The following is a 5,743-nucleotide window of genomic DNA, read 5'->3' as shown; positions in this document are numbered from 1 at the left end:
GCAAGACTTAATACCTAGGTGATGGGTTGTTAGATGCAACAAACCACCATGGCACATGTTTACCTATGTAACAAACCTGAATGTCCTGAACATATGTCCTGGAACTTAAAATAAAATTTAAAAGAAAGCAACATTTCAAAAGAAAACAAAATGACAATGGAACAGTTTTGTTCTTCACAATGTCTCTTCACAATGTCTCTCTTCTTCTCCTCATCTTTGTTTTTCCATAAATGTGCTTCAAAATGTCTTCTGTGTCAGGTGACTGGTGCACTGGACACATGTATTGGTTTTGAACTGCAACACTTTTAGGATAAATGGTTGTGATTTTTAAATTCCAAATGGAATTCAGACTCTATTGGCCACTAGTAAAACACGAGTAGAAGGTAATCAACTAATTGTTTAGCTTTAACTTGGTTTACAAGTTTAGCCAATGAGTTTATTACCTACAAGGAGTGTTTTACTAGTGGTCAATAGAATCTGAGCTCAGTTTAGAACTGAAAAATCACAAATGCTATTTATATTATTGATTCACAGGAGAAAGGTATTTTCTTGCTCTTCTTTTATAAAACTGGTATTTTAAAAATTGATTATTTAGTAGCAGTTTGGAAGAAAGTATGGCTCAGATAGCATTCAAATGTCTCTCTGTGTTATTTTGCTCTTCTGTTTGTCATATATCAAGGACTATTAGACAGCTTGACAACCCTATGGGAATATAATTAAACTGTCAAATATTTATTCAGAATACACTTTGTGTCAGATGCTGGCCAGAATTTACAGTCTTTGTATTTGATTGGTACATTCTCTTCCACAACTCTATATCCTTGATTCCCATGGGGAAAAGGAAACACTGCAATGTCAGACTAGGACAGGAGTCTAACAGAGACTCCTAGATCAGCATAAGCTGAAATGCATATGCATCAAGTTCAGAATAAATCCTGGGAAACAATCCTGATCCTTCACACTACCTCTCAATAAGGTGGTAACATTAAGAAGTCTCCAAACCACGTGTTCTTCCAGATCAGACCTGGTTCTTAACTGGCTTCAGGGTAGAGCATCTATTCATTTCTTTCTTTTTTTTTTTTATTTCAAGTTTTAATCAAAGCTTGTATATAAGATTACTTTGTTCCTGCATCTTTTTAATTGTTTCTGGCTTGTATTTGCCCTTCTCCTTTCCTACTTGGTGAGATTTGGCTTTCTGTTCAAGAATCTTTTTGTGGGACACAGGGAGGGGAACATCACACACTGGGGCGTGTCAGGGGGTTGGGGGTTAGGGGAGGGATAGCATTAGGAGAAATACCTAATGTAGATGATGGGTTGATGGGTACAGCAAACCACCATGGCACATGTATACCTATGTAATAAACCTGCACGTTCTGCACATGTATCCCAGAACTTAAAGTATAATAATTTTTTTTTAAAAAGAATCTTTTTGCAGTCTTTGTCCAGTTTTAGTTTAGTGATAACCACCTTGCTGGGGTGAATGCCTACATGGACAGCTGAGCCATTAGCCTTTTCCCGCTGCACCCATTCAATGTAGATGACATATTTCTTCCTGTAAACCTGGACTGCTTTGCCAATTTTCTGACCTTTATAGTGCCCTCATACAACCCAAACTTCATCATTTTTTCGGATGGCATGGATCGTACGATATACCTTTGTCTCAGCTCTTTGGAAAGTGTGGAAGACATAATCTTCTTGTGAATGTAGGAAGGTACTTTGAAATGACTTTTGCGGTTCTTGCTTTGGTAGGAAGTCACAAAGGGATTGAACTTCATTTTGGCTGTTCCTGCTTTGGTGATGGCTGCAAAAGGTGCATCTATTCATTTCTAACAAACACTTGTGTATCTTCACCTCTGTGTCATGCAGTGTAATAGATGCTCAAAATACAGAGCTGAATAAGATGAGGTCCTTGCTCTCAGAGTTTATAATGCAACAGGGGAAGCACTGCATCCAACTTATCATATAAAAAAACTGTACAAGACTATAAATGGAGTGAATAATTCTTCTTTGACAGTTAGTGAGGAAGATAATACATGAGCTAATCACTGAGTTATGAATAGAAACTCACTGGTAGTTAAACAGAGCATGATCAAAAACATGGACATGTGAAGCAAATGAAAATGAACTCATTTGCTAAGTTCTAGAATTCAGGAAAGTAAATGAGGTTGGCTAGGCAAAGTTGGTTCACTTAGATGTAAAATATTAAAAGGAGCAAAATATGACCAATACATTCTAAGGAATATAATGAAAATTCAGGTATTGGTGGTGTCTATAGGAATAGTGTCAGGAAAGTCCACAATTTTAATGACTAATAGAATTTGCCAAACGGGCTACTAATATTAATGTTATTCAAAATCATGGGAGTCTGTAATAAGATTTACAAATACCATCAGGAGTAAAATTAACAAGACGAAAAAAGTGGATCTACTTTTACAAAGAAGTAAATTAAATCAACTTCAGTTGTAAGTGGTGATTGCAAGATAGTTTTCTAAGTGATCTTGGACTGATCCAGCTCTCCCCACTTTCTTGCTTATGGTTCTCAAAATTAGTCATAATATGTGCTGGGAATGCAACATCTTGAGGTAACAAGGGACTGGCTGGAACAACCTGGGCTCTGTTTCAGTCCCCTAGGAGAACAGGATGTCTTCAACACTTCAGCCCAGCACATCCCATCATCCTGAGGTATAAAACCCAACGTGGGCTGCTTTCTGGGGTTCCTCAGCTGCAGTTCAGGTAGGGTATGGGCAGATGACACTCCATCCATTTTGGACAGCTTTTCTGAGCATTGGGGGACTGAAATATGAGGAATTCTAGGTTTCTGTTGTTTTTTGTTGCTTATCTGTAAGAAACTCTCTTCATATAATTTGTTGTGTGTGTTGGGGGGGTATTCACTGGACTCAGAGAAGCTCGTAACCAGAGAGCAGCAAACCTACTTTACCCCCAAGACCATAGATCTTAAAACTGATCTGTCCAGATGGAGAAAATCATAGATGACTGTGTTAGTTAGTTGTAAAAAGCTTCATGGGAGTCCCAATCGTAGGATATGAAAAGATGGACAATATAAGTTGAATTTCTTAATAATCTTTATAATGACCAGATGCAAAGAAGTGGAGATAAAAGGTGAATTTGTTGATTGTAGTTTGTCAGTTACCATTTTGTGTTCAGCCACTAAAAACCTCTTGCTAGAGAATAAATTAAAATTTTAATTGCACAGAATTATATAAAACATGTGCTCCAGGAGTGTTTTTCAACCAGGAATTTGAATTGAGAATGAAAGTAAAGAGACTTACAGAAATGAGTTAGCTCCTTTGAAAACACAACTAAAGAATATGAATAGAATGAACGTAAGAGTTAATACAGGTAAACGTACAGTAACTTTTTTCTTGAACTTGTTTGTGACCTTCACCTTGAGCAGGTCAGCATGAGTACACAGTGTCTTATGATAGGGATCCTTCAGATATTCAGAAGTATCTCCAGTGGCAGAAATGAACATGTAACACAGTTCTGGAAAGTCTTCTAAAATTCATGCTCAACTGTATCTCCCTTTTTAATCTATATCCTGCATTTGTGTCTTATAACTGATTGAAATAATAAGTTGTTTAAATGTGACCAGTTACAAGATACACTTTAATAAAATAAATATATAATTCCTGAAATCCCAGCACTTTGGGAGGCCGAGATGGGCGAATCATGAGGTCAGGAGATTGAGACCATCCTGGCTAACATGGTGAAACCCCATCTCTATTAAAAATACAAAAAAACTAGCCGGGCGTGGTGGCAGATGCCTGTGGTACCAGCTACTTGGGAGGCTGAGGCCGGAGAATGGTGTGAACCCGGGAGGCGGAGCTTGCAGTGAGCCGAGATCACGCCACTGCACTCCAGCCTGGGTGACAGAGCAAGAGTCCATTTCAAAAATAAATAAATAAAAATAGTAATAAAATAAAATAAAAATAACTAAGTATATATCAAGCAAATTGAAGAACTGTGTTCCAGTAAGAGTTTGATAAACACACAAGAGGACAGTGGAACAATGGAATTCTAAATTTCCTTTGTGTATAGATGTGAAGAGGAGAAGGTATAAATCAATTGGCAGTTTAGAGTAAATCTTTTTGTTTGCATATGGCCCAGGAAAGGTACTACGGGTCTGTGATGGCTAATAAGGAGTGTTGGGTGGGAGTGGTGGCTCCCACCTGTAATCCCAGCACCTTGAGACGCCGAGGCAGGCAGATCACAATGTCAGGAGTTCAAGACCAGTCTGCCCAACATGGTGAAAACCCATCTCTATTAAAAATACAAAAATTAGCTAGCCATGGTGGCATGCGCCTGTAGTCTCAGCTATTCAGGAGGCTGAGGCAGGAGAATCACTTGAACTCAGGAGGTGGAGTTTGCAGTGAGCCGAGATTGCACCACTGCACTCCAGCCTGGACGAAAGAGCGAGACTCCATTTAAAAAAAAAATGAGTGTCAACTTGATTGGATCGAAGGATGCAAAATATTCTACCTGGGTGTGTCTGGGAGGGTGTTGCCAAAGGAGATTAACATTTGAGTCAGTGGACGGGAAGAGGCAGACCCACCCTCAATCTGAGTGGGCACCACCTAATCCACTGCCAGTGCAGCTAGGATAAAAGCAGACAGAAGAACATGGAAAGACTTGACTTGCTGAGTCTTCTGGCTTTCACCTTTCTCCCATGCTGGATGCTTCCTGCCCTCGAACACCGGACTCCGAGTTCTTTAGCTTTTAGACTTTGAACTTACACCAGTGGTTTTCCAGGGAGTCTCTGGCCTTCTGCCACAGACTGAGGGCTGCACTGTCGGCTTCCTTACTTCTGAGGTTTTGGGACTTGGACTGACTTCCCTCCTCCTCAGCTTGTGGACTATGTCTATTGTAGGATTTCACCTTGAGATTGTGTGAGTCAACACTCCTTAGTGAACTCCCTTTATATACATCTAATCTATTAGTTCTGTCCCTTTAGAGAACACTGACTAATACAGGGTCTGTTACTGTCCCCTATCTTTGTCATCTGGATGCAGAAGATAAAAGCCATGAAAACCAATTGCAAAATTATCCTGGGCTGTGTTGACTGGGTGTTTCAGATCTAACTTGCATTTCTTTACCTTTCACAGGTATATTAAGGCTCTTATGCATAGGCTGTAATATAGCCTCTTCATGCAGCTTCGGGAGAACTCAATCATTTTGTCTCTGGCATAAGATATAGCCCAACTTTGTCCATGGGCTGGAGGAAGTAAAAGGAAGATTGTGTGAGGTTCATCACTTTGCTTGGAATGGACAGCTAGATGACTTAAGAAAGTTGGCCCACAGTGATAGGTTACAGAACAGGAATATAAACTGTATACACTGCTGAAAGAGTCTGATGCTCCTCCCTGAGCTTGGTAAGGTCCTGGCTCGAATCCTTAGTGTGACAAGCAGGGAGGCTGAATATGATGAAGCTCTGAATCTGGGAAGTGGCCATGGGGAGGCTCTTCTTATAAAGGTATGTTATGTAAAGTTATTAATATGCAAGGCACTGTGTCAAATTGGTTTTGGCCCTGAAAAGGTAAAAAACAGAAAAGTATTTTCAAATCCATGTACGTTGTCTGCAGTTTCCCTCAAGAATATTTCTAGTTTTTGCTTTTGTCTCTGCTTTCATTTTGCCTTTGGAGGAAGAAATTCTATCTAGTCCCAACTTTTGCTATCTAACCTAGGAGTAATTCTGGAATAACCAACTGACAACCTGATTGATTGA

The 5,743-nt window shown here is 39.5% G+C and overlaps 1 pseudogene; it reads right to left on the bottom strand.

Moving 5' to 3' along the window:
• Positions 1-1,096: 1,096 nt before the first annotated feature.
• Positions 1,097-1,940, bottom strand: LOC126950853 (60S ribosomal protein L26-like; annotated as a pseudogene).
• Positions 1,941-5,743: the final 3,803 nt, after the last annotated feature.

The sequence above is a fragment of the Macaca thibetana genome, chromosome 3 (genome assembly GCF_024542745.1).
Source record: "Macaca thibetana thibetana isolate TM-01 chromosome 3, ASM2454274v1, whole genome shotgun sequence".
Taxonomy (NCBI): Eukaryota; Metazoa; Chordata; class Mammalia; order Primates; family Cercopithecidae; genus Macaca; species Macaca thibetana.
The sequence above is the reverse complement of the archived record's forward strand: the minus strand, read 5'-3'. Positions and strand labels throughout refer to the sequence as shown.